General features: G+C 38.9%; 2 long non-coding RNA genes across 7 annotated transcripts in view; one reads left to right on the top strand and one right to left on the bottom strand.

Annotated features, from left to right (window-relative positions):
- Positions 1 to 14,135: 14,135 nt before the first annotated feature.
- Positions 14,136 to 22,565, top strand: part of LOC138741895 (uncharacterized) — a 30,590-nt gene continuing 22,160 nt past the window's right edge. For 3 of the 5 annotated variants that reach the window (XR_011343860.1, XR_011343856.1, XR_011343857.1), the window contains exon 1: positions 14,304 to 14,455. This is a non-coding gene — a long non-coding RNA (uncharacterized lncRNA). Of the gene's footprint in view, positions 14,222 to 14,303; positions 14,460 to 22,565 lie in introns of those variants that run through there. The other 2 variants (XR_011343859.1, XR_011343858.1) reach the window with 2 other exon arrangements.
- Positions 16,156 to 22,565, bottom strand: part of LOC138741896 (uncharacterized) — a 39,958-nt gene continuing 33,548 nt past the window's right edge. For both annotated transcript variants that reach the window (XR_011343863.1, XR_011343861.1), the window contains one exon: positions 16,156 to 16,409. This is a non-coding gene — a long non-coding RNA (uncharacterized lncRNA). The remainder of the gene's footprint in view (positions 16,410 to 22,565) is intronic.

Raw genomic sequence — 22,565 nt, 5'->3', positions numbered from 1 at the left:
GACAAGTTCTTTGAAAGTGGCAACTCAGGTGGATAAGATGGTGAGGAAGGCATTTGGCATGCTGGCTTTCATTGGGCAGGGCAGAGAGTACAAATGTTGGGACCTTGTGATTCACCTGTACAAGACATTGGTGAGACGATGCTTAGAGTACTGTATGCAATAGGAAGGACATCAATATATTGGAATGGGTGAAGAGAAGATACTCCAGGATGTTGCCAGGATTGGAGGGCTTTAGTTATATGGAGACGATGGATAGGCTGGGTCTTTGTTCCCTGAAGTGAAATAGGCTGGAGTAATTTTTTAGAGGTAAACAAAAATCATGAGGGCCATGAGTAAAGTGAATGCTCACAGTCATTTTCCCATAGAAGATGATCCATAAACTAAAGGACATGGGTTTAAGGTGAGAGGAGAGAGATTTAGGATGGACCTGAAAGGCAATATTTTCACTCGGAGAGTTGTACATATTTGCGCTGAGCTGCCAGAGGAAACTTTAGAAGTGGATGTAACAACAACACTCAAAGACATTTGGACAAATTTGTGCCTCAGAGGGATATGGACCAAAAGGGATCAGAATGCCAGTTAGATCAATATGGACTTCTTGAGCCAATACTGATTCACTGTGATTTCTTTGTGAATTATAAATCTGTGGCCTTGGTTGACAAGCTTCTCCTTATCTACGTATGTTATTTTGAATTACACATACTGCAACTGTTACGTTCCCATTGTCAAAAAATACATGACCTCCCCTCAATAATTTGCAGAATTGGGTGCAATTTTCCCAAAGAGGCCAATCAAGTTTTATATGAATACTGTTGTGCTTTTCCACTTCATGCCCCTGCTAATAAACCAAGTCAAATCTTATTAATTGACCTCTTATTATTTGAGCTTTTGTAGAAGAATGTGATAAAGAACTATTTGTGCTTTTTAAAAAATCTTTCCCTGGTGCATTAATGACTGTATTCTGCTATTTTATAACTTACCTGTGCTCCGATGAAAGATAATTGACCTGAGAAGTTCACCTTTTGTTGTCTTCCATGGATGCTGTCTCACGTGATGAAAAGGTTCAGCTTTTTCTGATTTCATTATGTGTATCTAATACACAACTCCACTGATTCATGATGAGATTCTCTTACTGATGTAAATAAAAACAAAACTCACTTCCTGTTAAATTATGATATTTTTCATGCCATCGTTCAAAATTTTGGATGGTTTCAAATGCCAGTCACAGAAGCAAATTTATGATCATTTTCTAACTTTTCAAATATTTTTTATAATACATACAGTACAATGAAGAAAAGGGAACAAAGCTGAAAATACAATATCACATATGTATATATAGAGATAAAAGTTCAAACAGTATAAACTTGGTCCCCCCTCCACTGCATAAGATGAAGACAGATGAGATAATTTTCTATGATTAAAAATAAATCACACAGGAGCCAACATAACATTTCAAATACTCTCAGTGACTTAGCCTTCGGAAATAAGTATGGCAGCTTGAAAAGACCATGACCTTTTCAGAAAAGCTGTTCATAGTATTTATAACTGAGTCAATGTAAGCCCTGACACAACTTTGAAAGGCAAACTCTAGTTCTCATGAACATGTGCTGCTTGGATTAGAAACTCTTCATTTCAATGGCACTTATATTGTAGCCTGGAGTTTATTAGTTGTTCATCATCTCTTCACTCTGAGCTTCACCTATATCTGCTTTAATTTCACAACATTGCCTGTTGGGTAAGAGTTTTGAAAGGGAAAAGAAAAACCTGTTGTAAGTTAAACTTGTAAAAAAGCAATTTTAATGAAAGACATGAATGTATAAATTGAAGTTACTTTCTGACTGTTCTCCAGGGATTATCTGAATTTGATTTGGGTTCAGAGCTCTAATATTTTAACACACAAAAGAGTCTAATTTCCTATATTGGTTGAATATTTTTCTTTGACTATTTCAGGGTTAAGGATAAAGGAAAGATTGACACAAAATCTAGCAAGGTCATATTAGATGGGGAGATTGGGCAAAAGTATAGGTGAGGTAGCTGATGGAGTCGATATTTTGTTGGATACCGTCACTAATATAGTCCTTGAAATGGAGAAGTGCAGGTGGGAAGAATCAGCGGTGAACCATGTGAAGGTAAGGAAAGTTGGAATATGGAAGTAAAGGTAATGAAAGTTTTCAACAATGAATTGGGAAAAGAAATGAGAGGGGAAATTTGGTTAGGATTACCACCATACCTGATCATAATGAGGAATATTTATCTGGGAAACATGAAGTCCAATAACCTATTTAGCAGAAGTGAGCTATTGAAGATTAAGCAGTACACAAAAGTGCTGGAGAAATTCAGCAGATCACACATCGTCCACAGCAATTAAAACGCAATCACTGTCGACCTCCAGATGCTGCATGACCCATTGAATTTCTCCAGCACTTTTGTGTACACCACTAGACCCCAGCAACTGCAGATTTCCTTGCTTCAGTCAAAGATTTCAAATGTTTTTGCAGATATAAAGGTCATGGTTGAGTAATCTGATAATCCTGGATGGTTATTTCGGCACCTGTTGACTGAAATGACCTCTTTACTGGAGTGGATGGGGTTTATGGAAATTAGAGATAGTGTTAGATCCAAAGAAGAGGCAAAGAAATTTGTAAGATAAACCAGAAGGCCTGAAACTTGGAAACAGTTTAGATTTCACTGAAAGAGGATTACAATATTGATTTGGAACGGGAAGATGGTAAGCTTATCTGGTACATAAAAACTGATTGTGAATATCTTCATAAAAACATGGAGAGAGAACAGTTGGTAAATCCCTTACAATCAAAATGGGGGAATTATAATAGGAACAAAGAAATGACGGAATAATAAAAAGCATATTTGAAATTTATCTACATGAAGGACACAAAATATGCTCCAAAACTGTTGGGAACTAAGAAAGAGGGAGAAACTGATGGAAATCATGGTTGTGTTAGTGGCCAAACTCCAAAGTTCTTCAGACTGCAGGGTCTCTTGTAGTTTGGAGATTGACAAATGTGATCCCACTATTTAAAAAAGCAAGGAGAAAATAAAAGAATTTCAGACCAATGTTGATAATGTCAGTAGAGAGAAAACGTTATATTCTGTTATGAAAGATGTAATAACTGTACATCAGGAAAGGACTGATTGAATTAGTCAAAGTTATCATGGGTTTATGAAAGGGAAATCATATTTGATAATTCTGCTGAAACTTTTTGATGACTTAGCTGGTAGAATAGATGAGGGAAAATCAGTGAATATGGTGCATTTCGACTTTAACAAGGATTATGTAAGGTTAATTTGCAAATTGAGAGCACATAGCATGAAGTTATTACACTGGCATCGATTCCTACTCTGATTTTTTGGTACTTCTATGTTTCTAGACTTGTTCCTTCATCAGCAACTCTGGAACAAGTTATCTGCCCTCACCATATTATTCATGAGAGCTTCCCATGCACAAATTGGCTCTTACCATTCCTCTAATGCAACAACAAGTACACTTCAGAAACATCTTCACTAGGTATGAACTGCTTTTGAACATCTTGATTCAAAAGGTGACGAGAGCAGTGATTTGATTTCCATTTGTAAAATAAATATTTTTTATGTGCATGGAATGAAACATCTTTACATAGAACACTACAACGCAGTACAGGCCCTTTGGGCCTCGATGTTGTACCGACCCATATATTCCTTTTTAAAAAAAAGTACTAAACCTTCCCTAGCCCCTAACCCTTTATTTTTCCTCCATCCATGTGCCTGTCTAAGAGTCTCTTAAATGCTCCCAATGTTTCAACCTCCACAGGTAAGGCATTCCAGGCAACTACAAGTCTCTGTAAAAAGAAAACTTACCCCAGTGTCTCCCCTAAACCTCTCCTTTCACTTTCTACATAACTTATCTAGTGTTTACAGATCCTGCCCTGGGAAACAGGTTCTGGCTGTCCACTCTATTTATGACTCTCATAATCTTGTAGACCTCTATCAAGCCTCCTCTCATTCTTCTATGTTCCAAAGAGAAAAGTCCTAGCTCTGCTAATCTTGCTTCATAAAATTTGTTTTCTAATCCAGGCAACATCCTGGTAAATCTCCTCTGCACCCTCTCCATAGCTTCCACATCCTTCCTATAATGAGGTGACCAGAACTGAACACAATAGTCTAAGTGTGGTCTCACCAGAGATTTGTAGAGTTGCAATATGGCCTCTCTACTCCTGAACTCAATCCCCCTATCAATGAAGCCCAGCATCCCATAGGCCTTCTTAACTATCCTATCAGCCTTGAGGGATGTATGGATTTGAACCCCAAAGTCCCTCTGTTCACCGCACTTTTAAGTAACCAACTATTAACCCTGTACACAGCCTTCTGGTTTGTCCTTCCCAAATGCATCACCCCACACTTATCTGAATTGAACTCCACTGCCACTTTTCTGCCCAACTCTGCATCCTGTCTATATCCTCTTGTAACTTTTGACAACCTTTAGCTCCACCCACAACTCTTCCAACCTTTGTGTCATCCAAAAACCTACTGACTCATCCTTCTGTCTCTTCATTCAGGTCATTTATAAAAAATCACAAAGAGCAGCGGTCCCAGAATGGATTCTTGCAGGCCCTCCATTAGTCACCAACCTCCAGGCAGAATATTTTCCTTCCACAAACCAATTCTTTAGCCACATAGCCAAGGTTCCACTGATCCTGTGCCTCATGACTTTCTGGATGAGTCTCTCATGGGGGACCTTGTCAAATGCTTTGCTAAAATCCATGTAGACCACATCTATCACCCTACCCTCATCAATTTTTTTTTTGTTACTTCCTCAAAAGACTCAATTAGGCTCGTGAGACATGACCTTCCCTTCACCAAGCCAACTATCCTTGAGTAGACGGGACTTCTCCAAATGCTCATAGGTCCTATCCTAAGACTCCTCTCCATTAGTTTGCCCACCGCTGATGTAAGAATCACTAGTCTATAATTCCCAGGTTTCTCCCTATTACCTTTTTTAAACATGGAGACTACAATTGCTATTCTCCAATCCTTCAGCACATCCCCTGCAACCAAAGAGGATTCAAAGATCATGGCCTTTGCCTCAGCTTTCTCCTCTACTTCCCACAGCAACCTGGGGTATATCATGTTCAGCTCCAGGGCCTTAACAATCTTGATGTTTTTAAGAAGATCGAACACTTCCACTTCCTTAATCTCCACATTGTCCAGCACACAGGCCTGTTCAGTTCTGACTTCACCATGATCAAGGTCCTTTTCTCTTGTGAATATTGACACAAAGTATTCATTTAGGACCTCCCCACCCTTTTCCGCCTCCAGGCACGTTGCCTCCCTTATCCTTTAGCGACCTTCATTCTCGTCATCCTTCTGTTAACATTTGCATAGAACACCTTGGGGTTGTCCTTAATCCTGAATGCCAAGGCTTTCTCAGGCCCCCTTCTCAAGCTCTCCTAAGTCCTTTCTTAAGCTTGTTCCTGGCTACCATATATTTCTCATGAGCCCTTTCTGTTTCCTGCTTCCTGCATCTAATATATGCTTTCTTCTTCCTCTTGACTAGTTGCCTGACCTGTCTCGTCAGCCACGGTTCCCTTTTCCTACCATCTTTTCTTTGTCCGAGTGGGACCAACCTGAACCCTGCATAAGTGGTCCCTAAACCTCCTCCACATGACTTCTGTGCCTTTACCTTTAATCATCTGTTTCGAATTTACTCTCACTAGTTCCTGCCTCATTCCTTCACAATTAACTTTTCCCCAGTTAAGCACTTTTATGTTTTGTCTGTTTTTATCCTTTTCCATAGCTATTCTGAAGCTAAAGGAGTTGTGGTCACCCTCACTAACATGATCCCCCACTGAGAGACCCACCACCTGACCAGGTTCATTACCCTGAACCAGATCCAGTGTGGCCTGTCCTCTTGTTACCCAGTCCACATACTGCGTCAGGAATCCTTCTTGAACACACCTGACAAATTCAGCCCCATCCATCCATCTTGCAGTCAGGAGATGCCAATCAATAATGGAGAAGTTGAAATCACCCATAGCAACAACTACCATCTCCTGCACCATTCCAAAATCCACTGCTTATCTGCTCCTCAGTGTCCCTAAGGCTATTTGAAGGCCTTTTGCCTACTTCCAGTACAGTGATAACTCCCTTCCTATTTCTGACTTCCACCCACACTCCCTCTGCAGAGTCCTCCATTTCTGTAGCTGTGATATTATCCCTAACTAGTAATGCTACTCACCGCCCCCCCCCCCCCCCAACCCCGCACCCTTTCTACCTCCAATCCTATTCCTTTTAAAACATCTGAACCCCGGTACCTGCATCAGCCAATCTTGCCCTTCCTCCAGCCATGTTTCAGTAATGGCCACAATATCATAGTTCGTCATACTGATCCATGCTCTAAGTTCATCCCCTTTATTCCTAATACTCCTAGCATTGAAATAGACATATAACTGGCTACATTTATGTTTTGTCCCCTGCATGTCCTTCCTCACCAACTCAGAATACATAGCATTATGCATTTGTTCTTCTACCCTAATCTCTGTACTCACATTCTAATTCTCATTCTGAATCTTTCTATTCACTTTGCCTACAATATAATTCAAATAACCTAATGGCAGAATATTAGATAAATTGTGTGATAACAGAAAAGGTTTACAAGGGTTCTGTCAGGGTTGGATCTGATTGGCTTGAGTTGTTTCTGGGCTAAATTGTACCTGAGATAAGACCATAAGACATAGGAGCAGAAATAGGCTATTCAGACCTTCAAGTCTGCCCCCCCATTCAATCATGAGCTGATCAGCCCCACTGCCTGGCCTTTTCCCCATAACCTTTGATGCCCTGGCTTGTCAAGAACCTATCAATCTCTTCCTTAAATGCTCCCAATTATTGGGTGACAAATTATGAAAATGCTGGACAGAATGATAGAAAGGACCCCTATCCCACTCTAGAGGGATCACTGGATTGTTTTGGAGATGGGTTGAAACAGACATTAATAGGCAATATAATGAGGGGGGGCGGAGTTAAGAAAATCTTTTCTTGTGGAGGACGGTTAGTTTTGGAACAGACTGCCTGAAGTAAAGATGGAAAAACATTCTCAAAAATACTTTGATTCTATCATTGGGAAGAGTGATTAGGTAAATAACTTCTCAAAATGGACTAAATGGCATCTCCCTGAGTCATAAATTTCTTTAATCCTTTGTGATGCTGTAATACGAGAGAGTGACAACTTTAATATTCCACAGAAGCAATATTGTGACTTCTGAGAACGTCCCCAAATGATTTAAATTAGTGCTCAGTTAGAGAATACATGGATTTAATCTCAAGCGAAGATGTAACTTTACATTAGGTTCTTTCAACCTGTAAGACCTGGGGCAGCACGGTTAATTCGCATAGTGGTTAGCACATTGATGTTACAGCGCCAGCGACCTGGGTTTGAATCTGACTCTGTTCTCCCGGTGCCTTCGTGGCTTTCCTCTGGGTGCTGTGGTTTCCTTTCACCTTTCAAAAACATACAGGGTTGTAGGTTGATTGGGCAGCACGGGTTCGTGAGTCTAAATATCTAAAAAGATTAATTAAAAAGACAGAGGGTAGCCAACAAACAAGGCTTGGAAAAGCCGCACTAATATTTGTTGAAAGGGAGTCACATGCTCCATTTACTGACATGTTGTTGCCTTACATCAAAGGCCAGATCAATGGATGTGAGTTCAGTTGCAAGGTTTTTCTTTGTCTTTTCTTCCTTTTGTAAAGATCAAAGAATTAAAGAGATTGATTTGTAAAGGATGGGGGGGGGGGGGGTTTGGTGGACTGTGTCAACGTTCTGATGATGACAGAAAGATTGTTAACTAGTCAAATGATCTATTATTGTAAGTCACATGCTCAACAATAAATAAACTTTATATCACATAGGTACAGAAGTAGACCATTCAACCTCTCCAGCCTTCAGTAAGGCTAAAGCTGATCTGTAAACTAATTGCATATACATAGCTACTCCCCACATTATTTATGAAAATACAACACATACAATATGCAATGTCATAACATGCAAACAATAAATTAATTAGTGAACATAATGATATGCTGTTTAAAATGAAATAACGTAAGCAGCATGAACGACATTGGACTCACCATAATTTTCATTTTCCCCAGGAGAATTGGGGTTTCATCCCAAATGCTCAATTGCACATTGGCACTCACTAACTTTCTTGCATGAGGAATGAGGGAGGGTCTGGTAGGCAATGGGGGAAAAAAACAGGGAAGTGGGGAGATGATGAGCTAATGGAACCCATGAGGTTGTAGATTACCCAGGCGGAATGTGAAGAGCTCCATCTCTCTCCTCACCTGGCTCTACCTGTTGTCTTCTGTGATGGATGCTTACTGTCTGTGGCCCTCATTACCAAACTCAGCCCTGCAGCACAGGAGAAAAATTGCCAAGGATTCGAGATACTTGTTGAATAATAGTTGAATGTCTGTCTCAAAGAAGCTGTTAGATGCTCAGAATCAGAATCGGAATTAGAAATTATTGTCATGAACAAGCCATGAAATTTGGTGTTTTGTGGCAGCATCACAGGGCAGACATTCATATTATAACCATCTTACAACAGCACTTAAAAAAATAAAAATAATAGTGCAGAAGAAGTAAGGCCGTGGGGAAGAAGCTGACCATGTGCCACTGAGTGCTCATCTTTAGACTCCTGTATCTTTTTTCCTGATGGTAGCAGAAAGAAGAGGGCATGGCCTGGGTGGTGGGGGCCTTTGAGGATAGAAGCTGCTTTTTTAAGACACCACCTCATGTAGATGTCCTCGATGGAGTGAAGTCTGGAGTGATGTCACAGGCCGAATTAACAACCCTCTGGAGTTTATTCTTGTCCTGAGAGTTGGTGGCTCTATACCAGGCAGTGATGCAACCAGCCAGAATGCTCTCCATGTTAAACCTGTTGAAGTTTAGGAGGGTCTTTGGTGACATTCCGTATCTTCTCAGACACCTCACAAAGTACAGCCGCTAGTGAGCTTTCTTTGTGATTGCATCAACATGGAGACTCCAGGACAGATCCTCAGAATTTGAAGTGTTTGACCCTCTCCACTACTGAGCCCTCGATGAGGACTGGGTTTTTTTCCCCTGACTTCCTCCTGAAGTCTACAATCATCTCCTTGGTTTTGCTGACATTGAGTGCAAGGTTGTTGTCATTACACCATTCAACCCTTCCTCAATGCTGTTTGTGATTCTGCCGACAACTGTGGTGTCATCGGCAAACTTGTAGATAGCATTGGCATTGTGCCTGGCCACACAGTCATGGTGTATAATGAGTAGAGCAGTGGGGTAAGCACACATCCTTGAGGTGCACCTGTGTTGATCAGAAGACATTGCTTCCAATTTGTAGTGACTGGTTTGTTATTGAATACTAGTTACATTTTCCGTTCTTGTGACATGATCAGGAGAAACAATGCGATCTGATAATCTGACTTAAGACGACAATCCCCTATTCACTCAACTTGATCAAAGCTAGCAATACCACAAAATCTGTTGTTTCTGCAATTGCAAAACATTTCATACAGATTGAAATGCAACTCAATACTAATAAGGACAAATACAAAAACTTGCAAAAAAGTTAGAAGGCAACAAGGAATTACAGAAGTTCTGGAATTATGGAATTGTGGAGTTGAAGAGATAGAACTTACTCCTCAGCCTCTGTTCTTCAACGGATGACTTGTAAACTGCAGCTCATTGGTATGTTTCTCCTGTTTGTAAGAATTGTACTTGTGTTTTGGAAATCCTTTGTAAAATTGTAATCCCCGTTAACTCCTCAAAATAAATCATGCTTCATTTAAAACAGAATAACTCTTCCAGCCATTCTCAATGGGGGTCCTAAACCCCCCTGGGGGCCACAGCAAATTTAAGTAAAAGCCTTATTTTCATTTCACCTCACATAGCATAAATATTTTTTATGTATTTTATATAGTCGGTAGGAGAGAAGTATGGAAGAAACCAAAACTTGACTTCTTCACGGGGAATGGGGCCCATAAACCTTGAGCAGAGTCCTCTGAGGGAGGAGGCGCGGGGCACAGCTGTAAAAAGGTTGAGAATGGCTGGATGTATCTCTTCCTTGGTTGGAAGGTGAGAGCCACTGCTCAAAATAGGGAACATTGACAGGTAAATCTCTTCTTAAAACAACTATAAGAGTTCAGTAAATTTGTCCTCAAAATAGCTGTTGGTGCAGTAAAAGTCTCCCAGATGTGAGGGTACTAGTATCGACATAACAAATAGGACTTAAAAGTCTTGACTTAAATATATGGCTCTAGAATCAGTACAATAAATATCATCATACTTCCAGCTCCTCCATCCCCCTCCCTCTCACCCTGTTCTACTGACTATCTCACCTTTACATTCTCAGTCCTGATGCAGGGCCTTGACCACAAATGCCTCCTTAGATGCTTCCTGACTCACTGAGTTCCTCTAGCAATTTGTTTTTTAACCAGACTGATTACTGGAATGGGCAGGTTCTCCAATGGGGAATGGTTTGAAAGGTGGGTTAATGTCTAATGTAGTTGAGAAGAGAGAAAGAGAGGACTTGGTTGAAAAATAGTTCTATCCTATCTGTGAGCCCTTGATAGTATGTATGTGGAGAGGACATTTGTCATGAGCAAATCTAGAACAAGGAATCACTGTTTAAAAATAAAGGGTTGCAGGAATGAGGTATTTTTTTTAACACGTGATGAATGTGATCAGGTTATCATGTAACACTGAACTGCAGTGCCATCTTGCAGCTGTTGATGGCGCTGTTGTGATTTGCTCTCTTCCTAATTCTTTTTTTAATTTTTTTTTTATTTTTCACACTATGAACCATACTGACCAAAATACACATAAACATTTCCCTCTTGAATATACACAGTGTCATTTTCTCCCCTTTTTCCCCCTCCCTTCCCTCCCTCCTTCCCACCCCCCTCCCTACCCACAAAACATTCAACATATAAAATACAATAAACCCATTAAACAATGTCATCACCAATGAAAATAAACAAGAAAATTGTGTCATCTACTTTTACACACAGGGTCAATTCACTTCGTCTTCTTCGCATTCTGTCATTTTAGGGGGTGGAAGTCCCAAAAGAATGTCACCAAAGACCCTCCTAAACTTCAACAGGTTTAACATGGAGAGCATTCTGGCTGGTTGCATCACTGCCTGGTATAGAGCCACCAACTCTCTGTTGTGTTCCATGTACGGTTCCCAAATTTGTTTGAATACTGTGACGTTATTTTTTAAATTATATGTTATTTTTTTCCAATGGAATGAATTCATTTATTCATTTATATGTACATTGCTGTACTTTCAGGCTCTCTTCTGATTTCCAAGTTGACATTATATATTTTTTATATATAATGTCAGGTTTATCTGAATCCAGTTTGAGGCCTAATTCTTTACTTCTTATATTGCTTAGAAGAAAGATCTCTGGATTTTTTGGTATGTTGCTTTTTGTGATTTTATTTAATACCTGATTTAGATCTTCCCAAAACTTTTCCACTTTCTCACGTGCCCAAATTGCATGTACTGTTGTTCCCGTTTCCTTCTTACAGTGAAAACATCTGTCTGATATTGTTGGGTCCCATTGATTTAACTTTTGGGGCGTGGTGTGTAGCCTGTTTCTCTTCAGATCGTATAAATCTTTCGCCTTTTACTAGATCCTAATTCTTAATCATGTTAAAATAAAAGGGGGAGAATTTGTGTTTTTACTCCTAGATGCTCCAGCGAAATGCTGTTTAAAATACAAGTACAAGGTAGAGTTGAGGTAATTATTTTTTTCTCAGAGGATTGTGGGTCTTTGGAACTCTGTTCCTCAAAGGGCAGTTAAAATGGAGATTTTGGTCACACTGGACAATAAATGTTTTGCTTTCTGAACACTTTTGGGTGTATTTTATGGATTTTGGGCTGCTGATCACAAAAAATCACCGTAAAACTTTCCTATCACACACCCTTTTTAAAAATATAATCTATTTTTGTAATTTCAAGTCATATTTTTAGTCTACTTCAAGCTACAAAACCATGAAGTGCAGCATGTCATTGAAAATTCATTTTCTGCCTTCAGATTTGGTCTTCTCTGTGCTGATCTTGGTACAGTCAGTGAAGAAGATGGCGAAAGGTTTCACTGGGACATTGTGTCCATGGAAAAGCAGTATCGGAGCACCTGGAATCCATCAATGCTGGCCTCATCGGCAACAATGATGATTACCTCTACAGAGAAAAGGTGGAAAATTTCGTGAAAATGGTGTGAGAATAGTAACCTGAGTTTCAGTGTTGTTAAGACGAAGGAGATGATTGTACACATCAAGAGGACCAGGAACGACCACCCTTCACTAAACATCAACAACTGTGTTGTAGTGAGAATGGAGAGCACCAAGTTCCTTGGAATTCACCTAACTAGTGATCTACCATGGACACTTAACATCTCCTCACTTGTGAGGAAAGCACAGTTCAGTGGCTGTCATTCCTGAAAAGACTGAAATAGGCAAGGCTCCCAGGCACCATTATGTCATCATTCTGTTGGAGCTCAATGGAGAGTGTCCTGGCTGATTGTATTTCGGTGTGGTACTGTGGCTGCATAGAAATGGATAAGAGGTCAATCCACTGGACCATAAAAGTGGCAGAGAGGATCACTGGAGTCTCCCTCCCCTCCATCAACATGATCTATGGGCTTGAAGTCTGAAGAGGGGGTGCAAAATCATTGAGGACCTCTTTCACCCTTCACAAAACATCTTTCAGCTGGTCCTATTGGGGAAAGAGATACAGGAGCATCAGAGCCAGCACCACCAGGCTGAGGAACAGCTTCTTCCCAAGGGCAGTGAGAATGCTGAATGACCAAAGGAACTGCCCACATTAACCATTTGAGACCCTCATTTTTATAATAATTTTCATGCATATGTATTGTCTGTATATGTGTTATGTCTTGTGGTGTGTCTGTGTGTTTTGCACCAAGGACTGGAGAATGCTGTTTCATCAGGTTGTACTCATGCAATCGGATGACAATAAACTTGACTTGACCATTGTTGGACACTAAATGAATGCAATGTGTCAGTATCATTATGCGATTAAACGCTAAATTCAATAAAAGTTAATTTAGTTTCTCCAATTTCATATGTGATACAGCAAATCTGAAATTATCTTTGTGTTCAGTTTGAAGTTGTTTATTATCGTCCTTATTATTTTTCATGAAGTGTGGCGTGAGTAAAAGCTCTCACGACTGGAGGGAGAACATGCGCTTTTATTAATTTATAACTGAGGGTAGGGTTTTATAGTAGTCTTCAGAAGGGTTCTGGGTTTAGGCGGGAAACCAGGGTTATATATGAACAGATGTGGGTGGAGCCAGGAGGCGGAGTCAGCCATCAGCTCAACACACCACCAGTGAATCCCAGTTCACTGAACGAAGCAAACTTTTTGGGAAAAAAAAATGTGGTCACCTTGATGGTAGTGGTGGGATTGGGGGTGGGGGGAGTGAAATATTACCTAGGGAAGAGGAGAATGTGAAGTTGACCTCGCAATCAAATTAGTTACAAACTTATTGAATGATTGTGGAGGAATGAAGTACAGTACTTGCTGGTTTATTTTCATGTCTAAATTCATATCCTTGTAGACACATTTTTACAAAATATATATTGGTCTAACCCAGTGGTTCTCAATCTTTTTCTTTCCACTCACATACCATTTTAAGTATTCCCTATGTGATTAGTAAGGGATTGCTTAAGGTGGTATGTGGGTGGAAAGAAAAAATTTGAGAACAACTGGTCTCAGACATGAGATGTTGCCTGAAGGGATTCTGTTAGGTTATGCGATTAAAAAATAATATTTTTTTTCTGTAGATTACAAATTATTGATTAATATATGCATCAAAATTAGTCTGTTATCCTTTTATTAATTAATGCTGAAGTTAGATTTATCATCCAAAATAACTAATGTAAGAAGTCCACTTGTGATTCACTAATTAACAGAATATCAACATTTTAACCTGGGGTGTGCCAATTGTTTGAAGGAGTGAGGAAGACCAAACCTTGCTGAATTAAACCAATGCACTCATGGAAAACACAAAGGTCAACTCGGCTGTATTTCAAAACACCCTTAATCGAGTCATTGGGTCAATTTCTCCTGAACATGAATGCTAAAGTAAAGGAAGCTAAGCCCTGGGAACTTCAAGACCCTTAAAATGTAAGCTCGACAACAATTTTGAGATCAATTGTTGCTAGGTGAGTTTGTGTCATCTCAGTTAAAGATTGTCACCATGGTAACAGTGTATTATTGTCCAGGGACTGTCGGTTGTGTGACATTAAGTAACCAATCTGCATTGTTGTCTTCCGTGGAACCTTGGCCAGACTAGGGAAATTTGGAAGATTACCTTTGTCCATCCGCAGAGCGGATGATCAGTTCAGAATTGAGAAAGAGAAACATTTCACACTTCTGTGTATAATGAAATAAGGAAAGTAGGTTAGAAAGTGCCATTGATTTTCCTTCCTGAAAAAGAGATAAGAAATTGCCTTTCTTTTTAAACTCTGTTTATTGAGTTGTATCAAACATATACAAAAGGAGAGTTACATTACATTCGTGTATTTACAAGTGTGTAAGTAAAAGAACATATTGGTATTTACCAAATATATATTAATCATAAATTTCTTCCCTTATAAAACCAAAAGAAAAAAAGAGAGATTTTTTTTTAACTGCAAAATCCCCTCTAACTAAAAAAAGGACAAAGGGACTGGGCAATAAAGTAGGAAAATAAAGGGTTTCTTGTTAAAACCAAATTTACCATAAGGAACTAGGAGAGAATCTAGTATAAAATTATGATTCTTAAACTATATGGAAATAGTGAATAAATGGTCATCAAACTTCTTCAAATTTAAAAGATGTAGCAAATGGTCGACTCCCAATTTTCAAATGCAATTTTCACATCCAAAAATACAGAGTACATAGGGATAAATATTAAAAGTCAAGAAGATACATTACACTTAAATCATATAATTTCATCGAAGGTACCCTGCATTTTAATCAAACAGATTATATTGCATTGTATTTTATTATTTAAAAGAAAAGGAAAATCTAAACCCACTACCAAGAAAGAAGCTGTTTGACTAAGAAAAAAAGACAGAATTCTTATCAGAGAGATAAATTACCTCATTAGTCAACATTTCTATCTTCATAACAAATCAAAGATTATAAAAGTAATTCAAAAAAGGTCTCCACAGTGTTTGAAAATTTGCATTCAAAATGGAAACTGAGCATCTAATCTCTAAATTTAAACATGGCATGATGTCATGTAGCTATTGACCACAATTAGGCGGGGTAACATCCCTCCATCTGAGCAACCCCGCCCACCCAGCCAGAAGAGAAATAAAAGCTAATACATGCAGCTCAGATGTCATTACAGTTGCGTCACTCTTTCCAACAATACCAAATAAAGCAGTTAAGGGATTAGATTTACAATTAGGGATTAAGATTAACTTAAAAATGTACAGAGAAAGTTTGAAATACTTCATTCCAATATTTCTCAAGACTCTGACATGTCCAGAACATATGAATTAATGAAACATCTCCATTGTTGCATTTATCACATTGAGGAGATACATCTGCATAAAATGAGATAATTTGACTTTGGACATGTGAGCCCTATGAACTACTTTAAATTGTAGGAGAGAGTGGTGGGCACTTAAAGAAGAGGTATTAGCCAATTTGAAAATTATATTCCAAGTTTCTTCAGAAATTAAAAGCTGTAGGTCCTGTTCCCAGGCTTTGTAAAATGTTATCTGAGGGAGCTTCTCTTATTCCCAACAACATATCATAAATGTTAGATACTGAACCATTATATAAAGGTTATAATTTAAAAATTACATCAATTAAATTCTTATCAGTCCTCTTAGGAAATGTATATAATTGAGATTGTAAAAAGTCTCTAATCTGCAGGTAACAAAAAAAAAAGACTATTTGGTAGACCGCATTTAACTGAAAAGTTAAATATGGTCAATGTTCTTTGTATTTCCTTCTTCACCAGATGCTGAAAAACCTCACACAAATCTCTCCATAATGTTTGGCAAAAACACTTTTTTCCTTTATATGCCCCTGCGCTCCACAATTATAAATTTGTAATCAAACAATTCACGTGTGATTAAAGTGGACATTCCAGATTTTATTCAAGGTTATTTGTACACATTTTGGTTTAACTATGTAGAAATTATCATAGTTTTTATACATAGTTCCCCCATTTCAGGGCGCCATAACATTTGGGACATTTGGTTTCATAGGTGTTCAATTGCTTCATTGGTTCAGGTATAAGAGATCTAGGCTTGCTTCTAAGCTTTTGATCAACTTTGAAGTCCTTAGTTGCTATTTTTCAATGTGAGGTCCAGCGTTGTGCCAATGTAAGTTAAAAAAGCCATTATGAGGCTGAAAAACAAGGATAAAACCATAAGAGACATTGGCCAAACCCCAGAATTACCAAAATTAGTCATTTGGAACATCATTCAGAAGAAAGAGCATATTTTAAAAAAAAATTAGACATGCAGCATGGTAATAGGCCATTTCGGCTTCCGAGTTCATGCTGCCCAATTCACACTCAATCAACTTACACCTCTGGTATGTTTCGAATGGTGGGAAGAAACCAGAACCCCTGGGGAAAACTCACATTGACACAGGGAGAACATACAAACTCCTTACAGACAGTGCGGGATTTGAACCCCGGTCCCAATTGCTAGCACTGTAAAGGCTACGCTAACTGTGCCGGCCCCAGTGAACTGGCGAGCTCAGTGATCGTAAAGAGACTGGTCGGCCAAGGAAGACCCTCCACTGCTGATGACAGAGGAATTCTCATCATAATGAAGAAAAATCCCCAAATGCCTGTCCGACAGATCAGAAATAGGAGGCAGGTATGGGTGTGTCAATGACTACCCGTGTGCAGAAGACTTCATGAAATACACAGGCTATACTGCAAGATGCAAATCACTAGTAAACAACAGAAACAGGATAGCCAGATTACAGTTTGCCAAGAAGTATTTAAAAGAACCTGCAGAATGCTGGGAAAAGGACTTGTGGACAGATGAGACCAAGATTAACTTGTATCAGAATGATGGCAACAGCAAAGTGTGGAGGTGTAAAGGAACTGCCGAAGATCCAAAGCTTATCACTTCATCTGTGAAACATGGTGGTGGGGTTGTTATGGTCTGGGCATGTCTGGCTGCCACAGGTACTAGCGCACTTACCTTCATTGATGATGTAACTGCTGATGGCAGTAGGAAAATGAATACCGAGGTGTATAGAAACATCTTATTTGCTCAAATTCAAGCAAATACCTCCAAACTCATTAGATGGTGCTTCATCTGACTGCAAGACGATTATCCCAAACATGCTGCTAAAGCAAGAAAGGAGTTTTTCCAAAGCTAAAAACTAGAAAATTCTTGAATGCTCAAGTCAGTCACCTGATCTAAATCCAACTGAGCACACCTTCCATATGCTGAAGAGAAAACCTGAGGGGACAAACCCCGAAACAAGCAGGAGCTGAAGGTGGCTGCAGAAGAGGCCTGGCAGAGCATCACCGGAGAAGATGCTCAGCACCTCTCTCAACATTCCCCACTTTTGCCCTATACAAGGCATTACTTTGGAGACCACAATATTAAATAATTGTGAAATCTCTCAAGGTTAGAGCAAAAAATGTCTAGGCAAGAGACATGCAGTGCATTTATCTGTTTACTTTAAGAATCACTCACTGGTGTGGAATACTGAAGAAAACTTTCCATCTTTGTATTCTCGGCACAGACTATAAAGTGCATTTTGTAGCCTGCAATTCAAAGCACTCAATCTGCAGTCAATATCCCAGCTCACTTCAGTACAAACTTCTATGTACAAATCTATGCTATGTGTGATCTGTGGTTAGTGAGAGATCACTTAAGATGGCACGTGAGAGGGAAAAAAAAGGTTGAGAACCACTGCTAAGGTGTCAGTGGTCCTTCATGTTTGGCCTCTTGACCACCACCAATTTCCATAGTTCTACCAGAGGTAATGTATACTTTCAGTTGCCTGGATCTGAAGTTTTGGGAGAAGCCTTCTTGAATGTCACTATCTCTGTAACTCTTTCTCCTTCTCAAAGGCACAACTCCACACCCATCCTTCATTGTGACCATCCCCTGCACTCTTACTCCAAAATCCTTCATGCTCCAATTTAAGCAGCCATTCGTCTTTTTCGTTGAACCTCTGGTCATTGATCTATGGGTATAAAAATGTGTTTGAAGCTCTGTGAATCCTTTACTACATTGAAGGTCTTCTATAAGATATTGCAATGGAAAGACAAGACATTGCAGATGCTGGAATCTGGGGCAAAGAAATGAGCCACTGGAGGAACTCAATGAATCAGGAAGTATCTGACCAGTTGATGATTTGGATCAAGTCATTTCATTTTGATCCAGATGAAGGGGCTTGACCCAAAACATGATTGATTGTTTGTTTCCCTCCACAGATGCTCTACCCACTGAATACCCCCACAACCTCGTTTTTAGATATTAAGATGTCTTCACTAGCAGGAGAATCTCGAATGAAGGGACACAGTTTGAAGATATGAGGGTTATTGTTTTAAATTGAAGTGAACAGTGTTTCCTGGAGCATAGAAGAATGAGGGGAGATTTGATAGAGTTAGACAAGATATGATGGGCATAGATAGAGGAAATGCAAGTAGGATTTTTCCACTGAGGTTAGTTGAAATACAAACTAGAGGACATAGGTTAAGGACGTAAAGAATAAAGAACATTAGGGGGAACTCCTTTAAGCAGAGGGTGGTGGAAGTGTGAAACGAACTTCCAGCTGAATTGGTAAATGCAGGCTCAATTTTGACATTTAAGAAAAATTTGGACAGGTACATGTGTGAGAGGGGTATAGAGGGATATGGTCTGGGTGTGGGTCAGGTGAACAAGGCAGAAAGTAGTTTGACACAGACTAGAAGGGCTGAATGGCCTGTTTCTGTGCTAGTGTTACATGATTGATGAACAGGAATTTATTCTCACAGACGATGGTGGAACATTAGAATTCTCTCTTCCCTGAGGCGTTGCAAAGGCTAGTTGATTAGAAGTATTTAAAAAGGAAGTAGATAAATCTTTTTAAGATTGGGGAATTAAAAGCTGTGGGAAATTATCACAGAGGAGATGGAATGTGGAGTAATCAGCCATGATCATTGATCAGTGGGATAGGCTTGAAAGGCCGGGTGGCCTACTCCTACTCCTATTTCTGGTGTTCTTCTGCCAAAGTGAAGAGAGGCAGAGTGTGCATGTGGAATGAGAGTTTTCACAGTAAAGGCAGGGGAGGTTGGAGCAAAGAGGAGTGGCTATTAGAGTAAAGAGTGGAGTGGGAGAGGAAGTCAGACTTAGATACATTTTTGAAACCATTGATGTTTGACTGATGGTGAACCATGTTCTATCTCTTTTCCTTTGAGATGGCATTGTAGCTACTGAGTAATTCCAACAAACAAAATGTGATTTTATTTCTAGTTTGCTCTCTTTGATTTTCCCTTGAAGGCTGGGTGCCATGTACCAAGAATGCTTGAGGACTTAGCTCAAGTCTTAGTCACCCTTTCTGCAAAATAGATTGAGAATTAACAATGAGAGATCGAAATTAGAGAAATGATTCATCAGTTGTTTCAGAGGAGCATCTGAATCAAGTTTAAAATCTAATATCACCAAAAATGCTTCACTATTCTTGCTAATTTTCCTTTCCATAAAAATTCTCGAACTTCTTTATTTCTGGTAGATTCTTAGTTGTTGGAAAAACAAATAGCAGAGTTGGAAATGGAATTCTACAGAAGATAATAAGGCTTTTTTGACAAAACTGAAGCTAAAATATAATATATTGCAAACTGACCAATTTGAACATTTGATTCAAAGATCTAAGTAACGTTATTACGAGTTAGGGGACAGAGCACATAAAGTCTTGGCATGGCAATTGAAAACTGAACAAGCTTCAAGGATTATTAATGCTGTGAGGAAGGACAATTCAGTTACTTTTAAACCTCAGGAAATTTAATGACCAATTTTTGTCATTTTATCAGAAGCGAAATGATTAGCAATGTATTTACCACAATTAGTACATTCTGACCAGGCTGGTTTTATTAAAGATAGGTATGCTTTGAATAATATTCTTCTAGTGGTTTCATTGATCAATGCTTCATGTCAGCAACCCAACCTACCAATGGTAGTATCATTAGATGCTGAAAAAGCTTTTGATAGGGTTGAATGGAATTTTTTATTTAAAGTTTTGGAGAAATATAAATTTGGACCCTTATTTATTTGTTGGATGAAGGCATTATATAACAATCCTGTAGCAAGGGTGGCGACAAATGGTCAAACTTCTTTTTTTAAATTAATGTGTTCAACTAGTCAAGGTTGTCCTTTGTCGCCAGCCCTATTTGCATTGGTCATTGAACTGTTAGCTCAGGCTATCAGGCAGAATGAGAATATTACAGGTATAAGGATTGGACAGGATGAATATAAGATTAATTTATTTGCTGATGATGTTTTGATATATTTAACTAATCCGGATCAATCTTTAATTTATTTGCAAAATTGTTTAGAATTATATGGTACATTATCTGGATATAAAGTGAATTGGGATAAAAGTGAAATACTACCAATTTCTGAAGGAAATTATGATCAATCTAGACAAATTAGTAAATTTTGATGGACTGATAAAATTAAGTACTTGGGGATAATGATTTATGTAAATTTTCAATCATTGTATAATTTAAATTATGTACCGTTAATGAGAAAGATTAAAACAGATTTGATTAAATGGAAAGACTTACCTTTAACTTTAATAGGTCGAGTAAATTGTATAAAGATGAATATTTTTCTGTGAATTCAATATTTGTTTCAATTAATTCCTTGTTCTCTTCCAAAATCTTTTTTTCAAGATTTAAATAAAGTAGTTTGAGAATTTTAATATTTAAGAGGAATTTGGACAGGTACATGGATAGGACTGGTATGGAGGACTAAGGACTGGGTGCAGGTCTGTGGGACTAGGCAGAAACAAAAGGTTCGGCATGGAATGGAAGGGCTGAAGAGGCCTGTTTCTGTGGTGTATTATTCTATGGTTCTTCTCAATTATGGGAAATTAAAAAAGGTGGGGGTTTGGGGGAGGTGCCTCCTCCACCTTTTTAGTCAGGCATCTGCCTGATTTTCAACGCTCCTGAAGAAGGCTTCAGGCCCAAAACTTTGACAATTTTTTTTTTACTTCCTATGGATGCTGCATGACCTGGGGAGTTTCTCTAGCCCTTTTTTTGAATGCTGCACTGGCACCCGGCACCTGCATATTTCTAAAACTATAGACATAATAGCACAGTAACAGACCCTTGCAGCCCATGATGCCCAATGACACCCAATTGACCTACAACACTGGTATGTTTTGAAGTTTAGGAGAAACTGGAATACCTGGCGGAAACCCACACAGACACGGGGAGAATGTCAGCGCCAGATTCGAGCCCCAGTCGCTGGCGCTGTAACAGCATTGCGCTAACTACTACTCTAACCTTGCTGCCCCTTTTGTTTACATCTTTCCTGGCTGATCACTGATCATTTTGAAAATAGATCAAAAGGGAGTCCATTTAATATCTTCACCAGTGATATGATATTTTACCACAGTAGACACACATTAGTAATAGCTTGAATTAATAATCCTTTTTATGAGTGAATAATGCACTAGTTAAAATAATTAAGAATGGTAGTGCTTTCGTAAATAAGAGATTGTTAATTGCATTTTGTGTTTCACCCTTAATGACACACACTGTTCTCAGGCAGCACTGGTATCCACTTGGGATCCTCCTAATAGTAGAAGTGCAATACCTTGACAATTAATGCAACAATTTCTCATTTTCTTCATCACAAATGGCTGAAGAGGGATCATTGTAGAAAATGGCACAAGCTTTGACACATTTAATTTAGAATCTCATCATCTTTTTTGAAACTTGACAACTCTTCTCACTGGAAGTACCTTAATTTTCTTTCTCTATCACGAGGACCAAAATGAGCAAGATTTGTTAATATGACGGCAAGTGACCAATTATTGGTTGCTTAAATAATTGCTTCCTATTGATATGTTTCTTTTAAAGATCTCCTCAGGGATGCAATTAAATTTCTGTTAGCTCTGTTCCTAATTAAACATTTCTTTGACTCAATCTTCAGAAAGTTCAGATTGGACAAGTCTTTATTTTAATGGTCTGGTCTCTTTAACTTGAAACCTGATCAATGCTGCATTTAAAATGTCAAAACAGACAATTTAGTGCAATTCCCCATTCACTTCTACCCTTTCTCAGCTCAATCCATCCTTTTATTCCACTCCCTCATAATGAGCTACTGGTTTTGAATCTCCTTAATTGCATCTGTGCTGTTGACCTGAACTACCCAGTGTGATATCATTCCGATCACAATCCAAGTAGATACATTTCTCCAAATTTCCCAATTTTAGTGGCTGTCTTCTCCTTATGGATCCAGTTGAAGAATTGTGGCTCGAAATGTCGACCATTCTTTTTTTCTTCTCATGCTTCTTGACCCATTCAGTGCTGGATTAATG

This window comes from Narcine bancroftii, chromosome 8 (genome assembly GCF_036971445.1).
Source record: "Narcine bancroftii isolate sNarBan1 chromosome 8, sNarBan1.hap1, whole genome shotgun sequence".
Classification (NCBI taxonomy): Eukaryota; Metazoa; Chordata; class Chondrichthyes; order Torpediniformes; family Narcinidae; genus Narcine; species Narcine bancroftii.
This window is presented reverse-complemented; position numbering and strand designations above follow the sequence as displayed.